This window comes from Lucilia cuprina, chromosome 3 (genome assembly GCF_022045245.1).
Source record: "Lucilia cuprina isolate Lc7/37 chromosome 3, ASM2204524v1, whole genome shotgun sequence".
Lineage (NCBI taxonomy): Eukaryota > Metazoa > Arthropoda > Insecta > Diptera > Calliphoridae > Lucilia > Lucilia cuprina.
In genome coordinates this window covers 38712605-38733464 of record NC_060951.1, presented here as the reverse complement: position 1 = coordinate 38733464, position 20860 = coordinate 38712605, and the positions used below count along the sequence as shown (strand labels likewise).

The 20860-nt window shown below is 28.0% G+C and overlaps 1 protein-coding gene across 5 annotated transcripts in view; it reads left to right on the top strand.

The window, feature by feature from the left end:
* Positions 1-20860, top strand: part of LOC111686739 — a 362875-nt gene that overhangs the window by 124170 nt on the left and 217845 nt on the right. Inside the window, exon 1 of one of the 5 annotated variants that reach the window (XM_046947208.1) lies at positions 13712-13868. The exons of the other annotated variants lie outside the window; for them this stretch is intronic. The gene's annotated coding sequence lies outside the window, so the exon portion shown is untranslated. Of the gene's footprint in view, positions 1-13711; positions 13869-20860 lie in introns of those variants that run through there. 5 annotated transcript variants of the gene reach the window in all.

The window sequence follows — 20860 nt, the reverse complement described above, 5'->3', positions numbered from 1 at the left end:
CTAGAACTAGAACTGAACTAGAACTGAACTAGAACTGAACTAGAACTGAACTAGAACTGAACTAGAACTGAACTAGAACTGAACTAGAACTGAACTAGAACTGAACTTGAACTGAACTAGAAATGAACTGGAATTGATCTAGAACTAAACAGCTATTAAACTAAGGTATTTTAAGGTATTATTTAACTAAGAATTCAAGTAAAATCTTATTGTGCTTCACGTCCACTGTACTGTGTGCTCTTTAAAAATGAGTGTGTTTCGCATCAATTTTGATTTTTTTTTTTTTTTTTTTTTGTTTAAATAAATTTCATTTGTTGATGACTTTTTTCTTACTCGCGTTTTGCCGAGTTTTATAAATGGATGACATTGCATTTCAATATATGTGTAAAAACAACAAATACACATATCAAAAACACACGTTAGTCAAACACATACTGTGTACATCCGTTTTATAATCGGAATTACCACCATGAACATCATCATCGCCATGCACTTAAAGCAAACGTTGATGATGTGTATGGTAATGGTGGTGATGACGGGTGGCTTGGTAGTTTTGATCGTTTTGATGTTTGTAACTGTTTGTTCGATCATAAAGAGCGCATATACTTGCGGATGTGTGTTTCTGTGATTTTTATATATGTTTTGCTTTTACGTATGAGTGTTGGCATTTGATTTTCGTTTTTCGAGAAATGTTTGTTTGTTGGCTCGTTTAGTTTATGTGTTTGTTTAATAGTTTTCTGTTGGCATTAGACATTTAGAAAATTAAATACATAGAATAAAAATTGCATCGCTAGAAACAACATCGCCACCACCACAATCATCATCGTCAGTAGCAACCAACTCTAAATGAAATGGTAAAATATGTGTATATTTTTTTTTGCTGCACTTATTTTTTCTGTTTGTTGTTGTTTGTCTTTGCATGTGTATAAGTCTTTGACTGCACGCGCACTACAACCATTGCAATTGAGTTTATTCTAAGCATCAGTGTATTTTATTTAAAAATTGCATTTCGTTGGCGTGTGTGTTTTGCTTTTCTAATAAAAACAAATCACTGAAAGTAATATTTTAAATTAAAGAATATATATGATATGCCAAAGCGGACAGGAGCTAATCAAGAAGACAATTTTCACATATTTTTGGGTATTAAAAGATATTCTAAGGTAAATATGACGGTAGCCTATGTCTGTTGGGAAAATCGTATATCACATTCTAAGGAAAAGTATTAAGTTCTTTCAAATAAACATAAACAAAAGTTTAATTATATAAAGAAACGATGTCAAGAATTCTACTGCTAAACAATAGCTTCTTTTGTAGTAATAGATTTCTCGAATACGATTCTTTACAACTTACATTGGAACTAAACTCAACTAAGTTTGAACTCGAACTAGAACTGAACTAGAACTGAACTAGAACTGAACTTGAACTGAACTAGAACTGCACTAGGACTGATCTGTAACTTAAGTAGAACTGAACTAAAACTGAACTAGAACTAAACCACAACTGAAATAGAACTGAACTAGAACTGAACTAGAACTGAACTAGAACTGAACTTGATCGGAACCATAACAGAACTAGATATAACAGTTGTTTGGTTTTAGTTTTTCTGCAACATTTTTTCATGCGAAATTTTTCCGTTATTAAAATTGTTCTATTGCTATTTTTGTCATTGTTGCATTTTACGAAATGAGCCTGGTGTGTCTTTAATATTCAAATGTTTGTGCCATAATTTTTTGACAAGTATAAATATGATTTACAGCCAACGCAAAAATAGTAGTGCAACAACGTGGCCAACCAGCCAATTCATCGTCAAACGCAGTTTGTGGTCGCCAAAAACATTAAGAATAGAAACAACAACGAAAAAACAAATCATAGAAAAACAATGATTGTATTCATAAAAAAACGATTACCCCAGACACGAGCCTGCCAGTCAGCCTGCTGCCTTTATGGTCAACATCACAACCAACCCTCCTGCTGTCACCGCTGTTATTGTCGCTTTAAGATGATGTGGTTTGTGCCGCCACGTTTTTCTTTTTTTCGTCCTCTTTTGCGTATTTTTTTGCTTTTGGTTAAATGTTTTTGTTCAGAGCAGAAAGTTGAAAACATACAACAAAAATAGTTGGTACTTTGTCAAGTGGCTTTTGTGTGTCACCTCAGGTGAAAATAGTCTCCTTCGTAATAAAGTTTTTTTTAGATTTAAGTTGCATGTTATTATTGCGTCTGCAAGCAGTTGCAGTTTTCTGTGTAATATTTTTTTCTTCTCTCGCAAAACTATCTTCTCTGTTTAACTGCAGTTGGTGGTTTGGTAAGCGAAAACATTGATCATCCTTTTCTTATCGTTGTCGTTTGTCATTAGACTACGTGACCAAATGTCGTAAGTAATTCGTTATGGCAGTCAGGCTGGCTCCTCTAACAGCAGCAGTCTATAGCTCAGTAGTATTAGTAATAGTTGTTGTTGGTTTTGACCAACAACAGCCTAAGTCGCCTATGCGTTTCTCCTCATCTCTATGGCAAAGTTCGAGAGCTTTAGTCACCACTGTGTTGCTTCTAATTTGTATGTATTATGATTTTATTTTCTAAATAAAATAATTTTATTTTGCTGGTGCTTCCTTCTTGTTTTCCTGTAGACTGTGTGAGAGTAGCCGAGGTTATCAGTTGATTTCTAGTAGAAATTTTTAGCTGATTGTTTTATTTTCGGTTGCATAAAGGGCATCATCATCATGGACAACAACAGCAATGTCTGTTGTGTGTGTTGGTGTTATTTTCGGTTGTTGTCTAAATTAATAAGAGAAGTCTGTGTCTGATATTTTTTATACTAATTTTAGATTTTTTCTGTTGTTTTTTATTGTTATTTGCCAAAACAGGTGATAATGAACTTTGGAATTATTGTTGTCAACTTTAATTTGTGCATAAATTGTTTTGTTAATATTTGTTATAATTTAAGAAATGTTTTTGAGAACTACATCATTCTATATAGAGGTGGTATTATGAGTCAGAAAGGTAGATAGTAACATATTGAAAATATTAATGATTTTATGTCTAAACTTTTTTATAAACGATTTATAAATCCAATTTGAGATGACTTTTCCAAACCGTAATGTCTTTAAGTTTTTCAAGAGTTAGTTTATTGCAGGAGTAGTTTTCACTAACTTTCATTATATCCATCTAATATACGGACACTATTTATCAGTGTTCATTAATTGTTAGTTCTTTTTAAGCAATTTAGGTCCCATTGTGCAATCCTCTATAATCTAACATTGTTTACACAATGTCTGGTTACATTAATTTCAATCAAAAATTCTTATCAATGCGTGTACACGAATGTGTATGTATGCAATAAATTTCGCATTAATTTAAATCAACTTGTAACTAATGAAGGCAGAACTACGAAAACTAAACAATCAAACTTTTCTTATCTTTCCCTCTCTGTAAAGTACGCAAAGAAATGGACATTTGTCTTACTTTAAGCTCTAAACGCTTTCGGTGAGTGCAGCACTGTAGTTGTTACACACACACACTCAAATAAAATAAAACAAACGATTACATTTTTAGAAAGCTCTCAACAGCAACAACATTCCAAAATCATTTATTACACAACAACAACAAATAAAACTTATAGAAAAGCTAATAAACCACACTACACCCACACTCCCAACAAATGGAGACTTACTGCTCTCTACTACATATATACATTTATACATAAATATAAATAAAATAAAATGTAGATGCATTTGGAGAAAAAAATTGTAAAAAAATATGCATACATACATTTATATATATATATATATATATATCTTTACGCGTTGCACTTAAAACTATTTGAAAATGCACTAAAATGACCGAGAACTTGAACATGAACAAAACATGAACTAAATAAACTAGTACACAAAAAGCACACATTCACAGCAGCTGCAAGCAAGCAAGTAAGCAGAGCGAACGCTTACTCAGCAGCAGCAATAGAGGAAAAGTCAAGAGGAAATATAATAAAAAGGAAAAAGTTTTTTTGTTGTTTTTTTTTATAGAATTGAAAAAAATGCCTTAAACAGTGGGCTTGAAAAAACATTTGTATAAAAAATGTTCATTAAAAATGTTTTTTAATAAAAACTTTCGATAAATATTGTTTTTAAAGAAAAGAAAATTTTCGATTTAGTTTTTAATAGAAAATTGATGATAAATTTGCTTTATAAAATAAAAATTTCAGTAAATTTTCTTTTTAAAGAAAAATGTTAAATTTTGTTTCATAAAAAAAAAATTCTGATAATTTTTCTTTTTATAGCAAATTTTCAATAAATTTTATTATACCCTACACCACTTTAGTGGGGAAGGGTATATTGGGTTTGTGCTGATGTTTGTAACGCACAATAATATTGGTCCTATACTCACCTTTCGGCTCAGAGTTATTTTCTGAGTCGTTTTAACTATGTCCGTCCGTCTGAGAATCCGTCTGCCCGTCCGTCTGTCAGTCCGTGTAAAAAACTTTGTAATCAAACTAAAGGTCGCAATTTTGAAGATAATTCAATGAAATATGGTACATGATCTTTTATTGTCTCAGGGACAAAGCCTATTGAAAATGGTACATTATTTCACCTAGCCCCCATACAACAGAACCCGCCGAATAGGGCTTTAAAGTTCATATATCGACAAAAAGTTGCAAAAACCAAGTTCTGTACATGAATTGATGACCCTCACGAATTCCATAATAATAGGTCCTTATATGACCCTAGCCCTATGAAAATCCTCCATCAAAACTTCTCTTAAATGTCCACAATTTTGTTCAACAATAAAAGGCTTAAGTATGTATATCTGAGGCAAGGTACATATCAACTTAAATGCTTTATTATGGCAACTAAATCACATTATATTTTTGTCAAAGGTGTAGGGTATTATATGGTCGACCTCGCCCGATTATAATTTCTTACTTGTTTTTATTTTGAAAATTTTCGATAAAATTTATTTTTTTTTATAGAAAATGTTTGATAAATTTTAATTTTATATAGAAAATTTTAGAAAAATTATCTTTTTATACAAAAAATTTTCGATATATTTAATTTTTATGTGGGAAATTTTTCTTTTCATAAAGTATTTTTTATATGTTTAATTTTCTGTAATATATTCTATAAATTTATATAAAAATGTTTTATAATTTTTTATATAGAAAATTTTCTATAATTTTTCTTTTTATTTAGAAAATTTCAATAAATTTTTTTAAGAAAATTTTTTTGTTACATAGAGAATTTTAAGTAAATTTTTTTCTTTATATAGAAAATCTTCCAGTAATTTTCTTTTTATTGAATTTTTTTATAAAAAGAAAATTTAATATTTTTTTTTATAAAGAAAGTATTTGATATATATTTTTTTTTTAATTTCGATAAATATTATTTTTATAGAAAATTTATCAATAAATTTTCTTTTTATAAAATATTTCCTATGAATATTCTTCTTATATAGAAAATTTTCGATAAATTTTGTTTCCATAGAATATTTTGAAAAAAAATTTATAATTTATTTTTAAGAAAAATATAGATAAACTTCCTTTTGATAAATTTTCTTTTCATAGAAAAAAATTCCTTAAATTTCTTTTTATGTAAAAAATGTTTATGAATTTTCTTTTTACATAGAAAATTGTTAATCATTTTTCATTTTATATAGAAATATGTTCAACAAATTTTCTTTATAAAGGAAAAAATTCCATACATTTTTTATTTAGAAAACTTTAAATAAATTTTCTGTTATAAATAAATTTTCTATATAATCTTCCATAAATTTTCTTTTTTTGTAAAAATTTTTTCATATTTTTTTAAGAAAATTTTCTTTTTATATGGAAAATCTTTGATACTTTTTTTGTGTAAAAATATTCGATATTTTTTGAAAAAAAAATTTTGTTAAACATTCTTTTTAAAGATAATATATCAATAAATTTTCATTTCATAGAATATTTTGTATAAATTTTCTTTTTATATAAAATATTTTGCATAGATTTTCATTTTATATAGAAAATTTCGATAAACTTTTCTTTAAGGAATAATTTTATTTATATAGTCTTTTTATATAGAAAATTTTCGTTTAGTTTTCTTTTTATATAGAAAATGTTCGTTCAAATTTTAAAAACATATTCAGTTATAATTTTTATTTTATAAAAAATTTTTAATAAAATTTTTCTTATAGAAATATTTCTAGAACATTTTTTCTTATAGAAATTTTTTTGTTAAAATTTTCATTTACTAAAAATTTTCTTTTAAATTTTCTTTTACTAAAAATTTTCTTTTAAATTTTCTTTTATATAAATTGTTGGTAAAATTTTTTTATAGAAAAATTTTATTTAAATATTGTTTTAAAGAAAATGTTTTTTAAAATTTTATAAAAAAAATTTTGTTCTAATTTTTGTTTAATAGAAATTTTTTGATATTTTTTTTTCTTATAGAAAAGTATCGATAACAGTTTTTTTATATAAAATTTTCGTTAAAATTTTATTTTATAGAAAGTTTTTGTTAAAAATTTCCTTTTTAGAAAGTTTTCTTAAAATTTTTTTTTTATAGAAAATTTATCTTAAATACATTTTTTTCTAACCCACAGTACGTTTTTGGTATTTGATTTATTTTGATATTATAAAGCTTTTTTCTAGTTTTGTTAAAAAAAGTATTTTAGAGGGTGTTAGGGGAAGCTTGCTCGCATTCTGTCTAAAAACAATTTAAATGTGATAGATTTACGAGCTCATATTCCGTGCATTGCTCTATATTTTGTATGTTTATTTTTCCTCACTCAAACTAAATAGAGAAAAACATTTTGAAGCTTTTTTTCATAAACAAAAAAACAAAGAGTACAAGTGCTTTTTTTTTTTTTTTTTTTTTTTGAAATGCATTACACCACTTTACGCTCTTTACTTTCTAAATGTAGCAAGAAAAAACAACAACAATACAATCTATCCCTCAATAACCCACTTTCACCCGCTCTTTCTTATACAAGTGTATATTTTAGCGCGTTTATGAATCGTTCAATTTTTAATGTTTGATCGTTATTTTAACGATTGCTCTAAAAATGATCGTATTTTTGTGTTTTTTTTAAAGAGCATGCATTTTGATTATGAACTTGCAATAAATAATGCATGTTTGTATGTGTCAATTAAATAGAAAACTTTTGATTATGCGACAACAAAAATAAAAGCTTTTTTTGTATTTTTAATACTCTCTTACTCTGGTTTTGCTAGTGCGATCTCTGTGAATGTGATTGCGTTTTTCTGTTTTTTTTTTTTTTTATTTGCCTGCTCTGTGCTTTATATTTTTAGCTTAATAGTTGTTGTTGCTTCCGATTTCAGAACAACGTTCGACCTTGACAATGAAAAATTTGTGCTAAACTCTTGTTGTTGTTATTATTGTTGTTTGTATGTACATGTATATAGTTTTTTTTTTTTTTCAATATTATATCTACAATATATTTATTGCAATATTTTGTTGTTGTTTTTGCAATTGTTTTTGGCAGTATTTTTCGCGTAATTTCGCAAGTTTTCGTTAAGTGAAATTAAAATTTTTTTTGATGGCATTTTCTAGTTTTCTTGTTTGATATTTTTAATTAAGAAATAAAATGTTTGATGCATTTTAATTGAAACGTATAAAATTAGTGTTGAAATGACTGTGAGTAGGAAGGAAAAAGTGAGTGAGTAAGTGTGAGATTACACACAGAAATAAGATGGGTAGATGATGTGGAAAAAATTTTTTTATTTAAAAAAAATTTTATTTTAAAAAATTTGTTAATAAATTTTAATTTTATATATATATTTTTTTTTAAATTTTGAATTTTTTTCTTTGAACTTTTATTAAAATTCTTTATAAAATTCCTAATTTTTGTTAATTTTTTCTATTTTTAGGTGAGTGCTTGCAATTTATTTTCTAATTGATTCTATGAAATTCGAAGGTAAATAAAATGTTTTAAAATTCAAGCTTTAATTTCTAAAATATTTCTTCCAAATTTTGAATATGAGGCGAACAAAAAAGGAGTACAGGAAAAACTTATTTGCAAGTAGATAATCCAATCTTAAATATCAAAAATTTCCCAAAAGAAAACTAAAAGCCTTATGAGTACCTTAATCCTCTTGGCAACATAAACCCTACCCACAAAACGAAGAATCACCACCTATTTAGGCTTAAAATATCTTGACATATTATTACAAAAAAACACCACCCAAATAAATCTACGAATCTCAAAAACTACTTATAAAATTTATCATAGAAAAAAATTTCACTTGTTTGCCACGATTCATAACATTCCTTTTCCCCTAATTCCTCAAATCTAAAACAATTGGCAACATTTTCCTATTCGCATTTAGGGAATTTTTCAAAAGATTGTTTTTTTATGAAAACTTAACTAAAAATAACAATGAAAACTTTTTTACTTTTAATTTCATGCAAAAGATTTAAAACTTTTAAAAAAATTTTGCCAAAAACAAAACACTATCTCTCATACACCTAAAACGAATAAATCCTATTTAAAATCCACCGCTAAAGGGTTAAAAAGGGCAAACAAGAAGACAAAGTGTTGCGGCGGGGGGTTAATCTAAAAGCGGAACTGAAACTAAACTAAATACCAAATAACATGTACTCGTGTGTATGAGCATTAAAAACAAAAAAAAAAAAACTTATATCTGTATATAACGACTAGGGGCACATTTTTCAAGGGCACGCCGTTTTACACACGAATACAAATTTTACAAATACAAAACGACAGCAGCAATTACATTAAGAGTAACAAACGACAGCAAGAACAGTGCACACACTAAAAACAACAAAATCATAACGAGCAAATATGCGTTCGATCTCGTTTTTGTTACCACCACCCCATAAACGAATGCATAACAAAAACAATTCTAAATGCAGTGCAGCAATGAACGTAACAATAAGCTTTTTGTCTCGAGAGAGAGGGAGATATTTTTTCAGTCGTTATTTGTCGAGCATAGGAAATTTTCTTGATATTTATAATGTACAGATGGAGAGAGAGAAAGACATAGAGTGCAGTTGGTAGGTAATGCCCACATTCAAAAAACGCTAAAAAACATGTTTTAGTGGATTCATTGGAAATCGATTTTATATTTCCAAATGGATTTATCCTTATTATAAGTGTGAGTTTTTTACTACGATCTATGAAAGGAATTCTTGTCCTATGTTTAAAAAATAAGTTTTCTCTACAAAGTTTTTTAGGGTTTCACAATCAGTGTTTCTGAGGTATATTTGCCTCTAATTTCTACTATCGTTGTAGAGTTTTCTATCAGAATTATAATCTGGAACTTCCACTTCTCGTTTGAGTTATCTGATGCAAATAAATGCTTGTAATTACACTCTTGTTTCATTTAATAGTTTTGCATTCGTCAGGATAACAGTTCTCAAGTTGACAACCTTTTATAATACCAAACGGCTTATTTCACGGTAATACTTTTTCAACCAAAGGAAGAGCTTGAAATGGGTCATCATCGTCACTTTGTCCAATTTTTGGACATGTTTTCGTCACTCTGTGTACAAGCAGTTTGTTCTATCAAATCTCTGACAATTGCTGTGTGGCGTGTAATTATGTCCAGTGACAAAATGTTCATGTACACAAAAGAGTGGAGAAAAGAATTGCTCCAAAATTTGGTATATGTAGCATTTTGAATTCCTTTGAAAAAGTGTCCTGGATTAAATTTCCTTCGGCCGGTTGCATTTTATGATGTTTCGAATACCGTCTTTGCTAAAATAAACCTGTTTTTAATAAATGGATTTTATGTCATATTGTTAATGAACAATGTGACACTTTAGAAATTGTCATAACGTCCATGGACACTATGACTCAATTAAGAAAACGCTGTAAGATCTAACAACCGTCTATACATAGCATAAGATAACGTACATCTATAACTATTGAACACGTAACACTTCTCGTTTATTATGTATCTTATTCGTTTGACACCTTCCCATTGTCAACGCTTAGACCTACAGTCACTTCTCTGAAGAATGGCTGCCTTTTTTGACAATAGAATCACGTGCACTTCGAAGAACCCTGCGATATCGTTAGAAATGCCTTTTGAGACAACGTTTGAAAACAAAAATTCTAAGTACAGAGTATTGTTAGAGATTTTCTGAACAACTGCCAACTTTGTAAGATCTGACAAAATTGTATCACAGCTTTAAGATAGGTGCTCTTATTCGACACTGGGTCAAACCATTCCAAATAAAAGCTGAGACTACAGCTAGTGGTATTGGTAGTAATCACTCAAAGATGGGGGAAGTTTTTCAAACTAATATACCCCGGCAACTGGCTCTCTTAACTTTTCGTTTTATCTGTCTAACTGATATCTGACAACATTCTATTGAAAGAAGGCGAAAAATAGGACCTTCGTTTTAGTTTCGAAAAGTCCTCTGTAATAAAGTGAAATCACAGCAGAATTTTGCAATCTTTAGACATTTAGTCTGTGTTATCGGATTGTTATCTTCTCTATATTGAAATGATTGAACCAATCTATAATATTGATACTTACTTGATTTCGCCATAACTTACTATATACAGTAAGTTCCGCGATTTTTATCACATGATTATTGGTGATTACGGATCTTTAGGGGATTCTAGTTTTGAGTGTCTATTATGGTTATCTAAGGAGTGAGATCGAAAAATTCTTAACATACATATATGTTTATAAAAAAGAAACCACTAAACTTACAGCTTTATTTTTTTTTATTTGATTCAAATTATTATTACAATTTACAAAAAAAAAATATTTTTATAGTTTTAATCCCTAGTGATGAAATTTTGAACCCTTTTCGGAAACCCTTCCATTAACGTTTTTATAGTGCTTTCTGTCACTTTGCTCGAACATGTAGTCCATCTCCGTTTAAAATCTACCACACTTTTGGACACCTTTTTTGTACTCTTCAATTCTCTTTTAACAAGAGCCCAATATCTCTCCACTAGCCTTAGCTCCGGGCAGTTTGGAGGATTTGCCTCTCTTGGTACAAATACCACATTATTGTTCTTGTACCACTCAAGGGCTTGTTTTCCATAGTGACAGGATGCCAAGTCAGGCCAAAAATAAGTGGACACATTATGAAGTCTTATGAATGGAAGCAGCCTTTTTTGTAAACATTCCTTGATGTAAATTTCGGTATTTATAGAGCCCGTTGTAACAAATGATTGGCTTCTTTTGCCGCAACTGCATATTGCTTGCCATACCAAGAACTTTCTGGGAAATTTTGTCTGCTTTTGGGTCCTAAACTTTTCTTCAACATTCCCTCGAGCATCAGCAACATAAAACTTTTGACCTGGAAGTTGCGAAAAATCTGCCAGAACATACGTTTCGTCATCCATTATGCAGCAAGAATATTTTTTTTATAAACTTGACTTCAATTTCCGTGCTCTGTTTTTGGCCTCTAAATTTTTAGCAGCGTTCATGTCAGGAACTTTTTGAGCCTTGTATGTTTTTAAACCTGCATTAGCTTTAACTTTTCGTACCAAATAGTCCGAGCACTGAGCTAACCGAGCTGCTTTCCTACCGGATGTGTTGGGAGCTCTTTTGAAAATGCGCTCTATTTTTTGGCTTTAGAAACATCATGTGGACCATTCTTTCTACCTGAACCAGGTTTTCTATCAACTGACAAGTTCTCCCGGTACTGTTTAATAACATTGGAAACAGTTTGACGGCAGACCTTTGTATGCTTGGCCAACTTTTTGTAAGACCAAGTTGGGTTTAGTTGAAAATATTTAATAATTTCAGTACGCACTTTTTTCTGGTCACTCATTTTAATCAGATTAACAAAAAAATTAATATAATTGACATTACACATAATAACTGACATGTTTTTCAAAGGTAACTTGATCAAAAAAAAAATCAAATAATACTTTGGTTGAAAAATGTAATGAAAATCGTGTGTTAAGAATTTTTCGATCTCATTCCTTATTCTGTGTGCAGATTCTGAAATGTTGGTCCTGATAATGAATGTAACCCTTAACAGACATCCATAACATTTCATGTCTCACTGAAAAGGTGAGATGACAGATCGTAGAGAAATACATGATTACCACTTTGTAAAAGATCTGATTAAGATGAAATCAAAATCATTTAAACGTCGAAGTATAGGGATAATTATCTTAAATAGAATAGCTTTTCTGTTAGTTATCATTGAAAGACGGATTCAAAACCACAACCGCAATTATTTTATTTCCAATAAATTTTATGCAATCTGGTCCCGTAAGCATCTTGTTTCAGATTATATTTCTTATGGTATCGTTCAAGATATTCAGTGAATTTTGTATTGATATCTCTATCGAAAAGTAATATTCACACGAAGTTAAATTATTTATTGTGCAGCTTTATCAAACTTTAGAGTTTTCTGCAGATCGAAACCAGAGAGATTAAGTTTTTGAACAAAGTTTTAAACTAAATTTTCAGACAATATCTCATTTTATTGAGTTCAATCTCTAGCCATTTTTTTTTTCATTTAAAAGCCAACTTAGCATTACCAACATCATAATCAATGATGTTATTTTTTTCTAAATTGAAATCGAAAAAAGAGACAAGCGATAATGACTTATTGTTAAGAGAGAGAGAGCAAACAAACAATAATTAGAGAGCAAAAAAAAAATCAACCAGAATGCAGTGTTTGCTGCAAAAAAGCGCTAAAATGAAATAAGAAAAGAATCAAGTAAAAGCAAAATTAATAAAAAGTGAAAAGGTTTTTTTTTTGTTAATAAATGGCAAAATAGCAACAACATTTAAACATTAATCAGCTGTAGTTTTTTTGTTGCGTTGTTGTCGTTTCTTTGCAATTTTAGATAATTCTCTTTATTATTTTGGTTCCTGTTTTTTCATTTAATTTGTTAGTGTTTTTGCATTTGTTGTTTGATTTTTATATATAATTTTTTTTTTTTTTGCAAATGTTTGAGGTTCCTACTACTAGTACTAACTAAATGAAATATATGATCTGTGTGTGATCGCTGTTGTTGTTGTTTTTTTTTTGCTTTGCTGTATTAGTTGTTGTTTTTTTTTTGTGTTTTTTATTTTTATTTCTATTTTGCAGTCGCATTCGCCTACTCTTACTTTAGAATGTATGGGGCCTTAGTTATTAGTTTTCTATGCAACCGTTAAGTCAGTCTCCATTTTGAAACGTTTGGTTGTCGTAAAGGTGCTGGCGCGGGCTGTGAATAACTAGTGAACTCTGCTGTATACTTGATCATACATAAATAATATTGCAAATAAATTATTAAAATTAATTAATAATTTTATGAGATTTTAGAAAATCCTTAAAAAAATAAAAAAAAAAAAATTATGAATTTATATTTAAGAAAAAGTGGAATTTAGAAGAAAAAAAGTCATCCCTTTTTATTATCTTTTGGTTTGCTGTGCGAAAAAAAAACATGATGATTACGCCACGTTTGTTATGTTTGCGCGTGTTCTCGAAAATTATTACCTGCATACACTCTTAGAAAAAAAGTGACAAAAATATTCTTTAAATAAATTGAATACTAAAATCATAAATTTAAATAATTAAAGAAAATCCATTCTAAGTGAAAGTATTTCCAACATCTAATAACACAATTTAAATTGACGTCAATTTTTTTCGAACAAAATTGTGATTTTTTTCATATTAGAAAAAAAAGTAAATTGAAAAAGCTGTTAATTGTTTAAAAATAAAAAAATCAAAAGTTTAAGCAATAATATTTTAATTAAAATTTAATTAAAATTTTAAATGTAATTAAAAGTGTCTGTTAAAAGGTGTCTTCTTAAAAGTGAATTATTTCTCAAAAAATATTTTGGCCACTTGCTTTGTTTTATAACAAAACTCAACTCATCTTCACTTGACGTATATTTTTCTCAGTGTATTCATTAGGTGTTGCCAGATTTGCTTAGGCAAACTTGGGTAAGTGTTTTTTTATAATAAAATTATTTAAATTGTATGTTGTTATAAATACAATTTTTATTTTATTTAATGAGTTTATATATTAGATTTATATTTGCTTGCTCATAAAAACTTTGTAGACTTTATGGCAGACACTGCCAAGAAAACTGAATTTTATTTTTATATTAAAAATTATATTTTTTTTCTTTTGCCATTCTTCACACATGTTTCAAAAAAGTAAAAAAGTAAAATAATTTTTAAAAATTAATTTTATACGATTATGAAGGAAAAACAATTGCATTTAGTTTGAATTTTTAATAATCCCTAATCTAGTTTTCTTTCCGTATATTCCATATTTTGTGTTTCTTTATATTTTTATATAATTATTGGCAAATCTTAACTTTAAGAATTTATTAGTTTTTCTTCTTTTGCAATTAATTCCAAGGTCTTACAATGTTGTCAAAAAATGTTCAGAAACTATCCAACAACTGTAACTTTTAATTTTTGTTTTGTCACATTGTCAGTAATGCTTTTTCTGACAACGTTTCACGTGGTACATATTTTCTAATTTTTTTGCCAACATTGTAAGATCTGACAAACGTTTATTACTTCTTCGCCTATCAAACTTCATACCAGCTGTTCTTCAACAACTAGAAGATTTTGAAGTTGTTTATTATTGATTTTTTGTGGTGTACTTGTCCTTGTGTCTTTCCACAGTAGACTGTTTAGTCATCGTTAATCTGGAGCAAAGAGAATCTTCTAGCGCTAAAAAAAACTTCTCTGCTATGTGAGAACACTAAGAAAACTACGGTTTTACACTCTCTCGATTACTGATCTTGAGCAGCTATCGTCATTGCAAGATCGCAAAGTTTCAAACAATCAATATTGATTGGCAAGGAGTCTTCTTTCCCTCAAAACGTCTCTGCTATGGGAGAACACTAAGACTAACTAACTATAGTTTTACTCTCTGCCTAAGATCCTAAGTTCCAATAAGCAAAGTTTTGTGTAGAACATTGACATTTTTCAATTTGCAATTTGTCATTGCTAGATCGTAAAGTTTCAAACAAACAATCGTTATTGGCATAGAGTGTTATTTGCCCCCTAAACTTCTCTGCTATGTGGAAACACTAAGAGAACTACTGCTTTACTCTTTGCCTATTACTGATCATGATCAGCTATCGGCAGAGAATGACAAATGAGATTCTTACGTAGTTTTTTAAGCAAAGGAGTAAGAAATCTCTTTATTGGAGATCGCCTCTCTCTTTTTACCAACAAAGGGACGAAAGCAAATAAAATCAAAAACGAGAGAATGCAATGTTTCACGAAGCTCCCCTGTGCATGTACATTAAAAAAGATCATTGTCTACGTCACAAATTCCTTTTTCTGAAAGCTTTTAAATAACTGACAATAGCAATGCGTATTTATCCTATTGAATGTGTAGATTGTTCTCATATTGGGCAACATTTTTCTTGAATTTAATTGGGGCGCAGTACCATTCAATGATATTTCTTTGAATGTCTTGGGTTGAAGTGGCATATCCTTCAGGATATCCTGAAGGATATTTTTTAATATTTTGAACTTTTGAAATTAAATACAATTTAAAGAATCTCTTAATAAAACATCCAATTTCCAACAATTTTCTTAAGTGCTTGTGTAGTGTTCTCTCTGGGTCGTTGAGACTATGAGACAATCATCTCTGCTATTAAACTATTTTACGCCATTTGACTATAAGTATGCAAATCATAGAATAAAACCCATAAAAGACAGAATGACTCGTTACAATCCAATTTGTTTTACATATTACATTATAAATAAATGATTTGCTTTGCTCTTTCTTGTATACTATGGGGAACAACCTTTTTTTCTTTTCCATAAAACCTTTGATGTGTCTTTAAACACAAGCCGCCAATAGGAGACAAATGTACATAGTTTCCTATAACATCTTTCCGAAAAAGAAAACCTCTTCTACAATTATAGAGTGTGTAAGAAAAAATAAAGTAAGATTTTGAAGAAAAAAGTGTGTGACAATTACAATTTAATGGGACATTGGTTGTGTTCAAGTGTGTAAGCTAAAGAAAATGCCATTGGAAAGGTAAAAATTAGGAGGAATAACGCTAGTTGTGCCATTAGAGTTGTGGAAACAATTAAAATTTATATCTACAGTTTGGGTGTGAGAAATTTTGCTTTTTAAGTTAAGTTTAAAAAACGAGAGGCGTTACTTTTTAAATCACAAAATTAGCAGAAAAAAAAGGTGTGTGAAAATGCAAATTTGAAACTATTAGTTTAAATGTTTTTTAATGTTCATTATTTCTCTTAAAAACTTAAAATTTAAATATCATCATCTATATAAAAAAAATATTTGTATAACTTTTTTAATAAACCGGCTGTTAAAATGCACATGCGTTTTTTTCTTCTACACACTGATAACAGAAACTCACTTTTTTAATACTATTTGATGACTTTTTCGTTATCATACTTTTTATAAGTCAGAGAAAAAAAAAACTGAACTGATAATGAACTTGAAATTATAAGTGTGAGTGAAAAAAAAGAAATAATACGATTGATAACGCAGTAAAATTCAAGTGTGAATGAGTTAAATACTATTTTTTGTTTAATATATATTTTTAAAACAAAAACAATAAATATTAATCAAATGCATTACAGTTTTTTTCTCTAAATGACTTGTTATCAACAAGGTCAAAAATATCGAAATATTTTGATAGCATTCTGCCTTTTTTTGTGCGTAAAACTGGAACAATAAAGATTTAAGGGAACAAATCAGGAGCAACTTTTCATAAACACAGGACTATTACGTTAACATTGTTTTTTGAGAGACATTAATAATACTTTTCTTTTAAGAAAAACTTATAGATCAGAAACAACTATTCAAGTAAATTAAGCTTACTTTTTAAATAGAAGTTTTTCATTTCAGTTTAACAAAAAAATGTAAAACAATTTTGTATGAAAAGTTTTTCCTTCTTTTAAAGAGCTTTTCAAAAAGAAAAACCAAAATTTTACATCTTTTAAAATCTTCTTGTAAAAGCTTCTTGTAAATAAAACTTGTTTTATCCAAACACTGTTTCACTTGAAAATTTTTTCCATGAGAAAAAGTTTAATAAAAAAGTTTTTGGCGAGAAACTGCGTGTTTGTAAAGAAATACACTTTTCCAATTGAAAAAGCTATTATAACCACAATAAATATTTAGATGTAGAAAAAGCTTTTTTACCAAAAAAAAAATAAAAAAAGCTTTTCTACAGTAAAAGTTTGCACCATAACAATGTTTTCATAAGGAACAGTTATTTAATTTTTTGTAGGAAATGTTGTTGAACAAAAAAAAGCTTTTTATACATTTTTTGAGAAAAGGCTTTTTCCATTAGAACAAATTCCTTTACGCAAAATGCTTATTGTCAGAGAAAAAGATTCGATGTCTGAGTAAAAGCTTTATCACAACAGAAAAAGTTTTCCTAAAGATATTTTTATATAAAGCTTATTACAAAAAATATTCTACAAAAACAAGTTTTGGAAGACTGTTACAAAAAAGTTTAAAACTTAAAGCTTCTTCGCAATAAAGTTTGTAACAAGAAAATCTTTCTGTAAAAGGATTTTCTAAACAACTTTTTTATCCAAAAAGCTTTAAGAAGCTTTTTTATAAAAAAAGTTTTAAGAAGCTTATTCACAAAAAAGCTTTAAAAAGCTTTTTTTTTCGCGAAAAGCTTAAAGCTTTTACAAAAAAAGACATCTAGATAATTTTTGTAAAAAAATTTTCAACTTTTACAAAAAAAGTTATCTAGATTAATTTTTCGCATCAAAGGAAAGCTTCTTCACAAAAAACGTATTGCAAAAATGCGTGTTCACAAAAAAGGCTCTGCTTTTATAACAAGAAAGCTTTTTTACGATAAAGCCTTTAACTATAAACTTTTTACGAAATAAAGATAAAGCTTTGTCATAAAACTTAAACAAATCTTATAAACGGAAAACAAACCCTTTAATTGGAAAGCTTTTTAACAAATTTCCAAATTAATTTATATGTGTAAGATGACACAAAAAAAAAACTTTCTTAAAATATCATAATTTTAAGCAATTCATACCACTGTAATTCACTTAAATTTTTTTGATATAAAAATACTAACACTTGAAAGTTTAAACTATTCCCCCGTTTATTATATACCATCAATAACTTTATTAAGCATTTATGAATATGGGGTTACAGTTTTTATTCTCAAATAAATATTCAATTAACCAAAACAATTCCTATTACTATATGGGGCATGTCCACCAAAAAAGAAAGGCGCGTTAAAGGTTTTCCAATACAAAACACACAAATCCCCAAAGAAATTATAACAAAAAATCAAATTTTCAATTTAATTTTCATTCATGTAAACAACAAAGATGCATACATACACACGTAACATTACATATAATGTAAAAAATATTTCTTTTAAAATTCTTTTGCCAAACACCTCTCTAAACCGTGGGAATTTAGTTTGACAATTATTTGTAGATGTTGTCGTTAGCGTTGCCGTTGCATTGTTGTTTCGCTTCCTTCTTTTAAACATTTTGAGGGTTTCAAAGTGATAATGACTTTGTAAGATGTAAATTATAAAAACTACAGCAACAACAATCAAAGCCACAAACAAAATGATCTACAACTAAACTGCATATAAGAAAATTTGTATCATGCTACAAGTCGAGTACAAGAATAATTGAAATGTGCAACGAAATAAAACACGCTGTTTGGTTGTTGGTGTTTTATGTATTTGATAAAAAAAAATAATAATAAAAAAACTTAGGTGTGGGTTGTGCGAATGAATGGATGAATATAGCAACAATAACAAAACGCTAAAAAATCTTAAATTTAAAAAAATATTACAAACCAACCACAACTTAACTGAGAATATAATTTACAAGTGTATGAACAAAACACAAAAAAATGGAAACTTAAATATAAAACAAATCTTATACAATAATACTACTTAAAAAAAAATGATGTAGAAACGTTTGTTATTTATAGGAACAAAAATAAATTAAACATACATAAGTAGCTTTTAGGTTTTTATTTAAATATATTTATTTCACTAAATATGTATCTATAAGTAGATACGTGCAGGTACATACAAATACTAGATACATTTGTTCATATGATTATTGAACAGAAAAAAATATACACCTCGTGTATAGCAGATATGCAAATTTATTATACATTTTATTTATTTATATATTTTTTTATAAATATAAATATTTTTTTCTTTTAAATGTGATGTGATACGCTGCATTAAACATTTGCGTTGCTTTAGTTTAGTTTTCTACAACAACTACAGCCGCTGTTACATTCATTCATTCTCTACTTGTATAAATAAAAAAACAACCAAAAGGTTTCTTCCAATATAAAATAAATAATAAGATATAGTTGTTATTTACACGTATCTGTATCCGATTTTAACCAACCTCCTCTGCACCTCCCTAACCTTTAACTTATTTTGTTACATTTTCATTATTAGTTTTAGTCTTTAAGCATCAGAAAACGTTCGCATGTGTCGTTGCTTTTTTTTGCGTTTTTACAAATTTGTTAAATCAATGAATGGAAAAATGATTTATTTCATTTGGTTTTAGTTACTGGGCTGGAATATTAATTTATCATCTGATGTATATCATCATTCTAGTGATTTTGGTTACACATCACATATAAATTGTAATTAGAGACAATGTTTTCTGTTTTAGTTTCAAGAAAAGTGTGGAGGTTGATATAAAGTGTGAGTGACTGACTGACGGACGTGTTACAATTACGACACTAATCTTGCTAATTTAAATAGTATGTAAATATTGTTTAGATAGGAGACTGTCATTAGCTATAAAGAACTTCTAAAGAAGCGAAAAGGAAGTAGAATTTACATTTTGAAAGTTGAGGAATTTAGTGGCATCAAGTATTAACTTTTTGCTTCAAGATTGTAATCGTATAATTAGGTATCTTCTAGAAAATACACATGTCTACAAATTGTTTTTTTTATTTCAGAAAAAAGAACTTCCAAGGAAGTTATAAAAGAAGAAAAGATATTGAAAAGAAAACTTTAAGAAGGTTATAAGATTGTGCAGTTAAATGAGGGTCTTTAGGGTTAATGATTTCGTTTTCAATTACAATTACATTTGAAGTAATTGTAATTAAAACTTAAACAATTACAATTACTGTAATTTTAATGGGAGTTTGCTAATTACAATTACTTATAATTAAACAATTTTCAATTGCAAACATTTTTAGTTTTAATTAATTACAACAATTACTTGTATGGGACTAATTTTAATATCAGTTACTTGTAATTGAACAAATTCCAAATACAATTACTTGTAATTGAACAATTTCCATTTACAATTACTTGTAATTGAACAATTATCAGTTACAATTACTTGTAATTGAACAGTTATCAATTACAATTACTTGTAATTGAACGATTTCCAATTACAATTACTTGTAATTGAATAGCTTATAAATACAATTATTTGTAATTTAATATTATCTAATTATATATTCTTTCCCAAATTACAAGTAATTGTTAGTTACAGTAATTGTTAATGGCAAAACTTCAATTATTACAATTACAAATAATTGTAGTTAGTTATTTCTCTATAACACATTACAAATAATTGTAATTAAATTACTTAATGTAAACATAACTCGCCAAAAGGTATACAAGTATAAGAAAAATATTAAAAAAAAAAGTTTTCTATAAACAGTGGGTGCATATGATCTAGTTAAACTTATTCATACTCTACTAAAGATTTGCATAGGTTGCCACAACAAAACTGATTTTTTTTGTTTTTATTTTTTTTGACTTGTTTGTGAAATGTTCACCAAAACTTCTTATGATCGCCCTGCGTGGCATGTAGTTTTAAAATAAAAATAAAAATGCAATTGATTGGTCACATTGAGTGATCACTATTAACTAGCAAGTTAATGTTTTGTGGAATTCGTATGGAATATTAATTTAATTTACTCTACTTGGTGGTCTAAATAAAGTGTA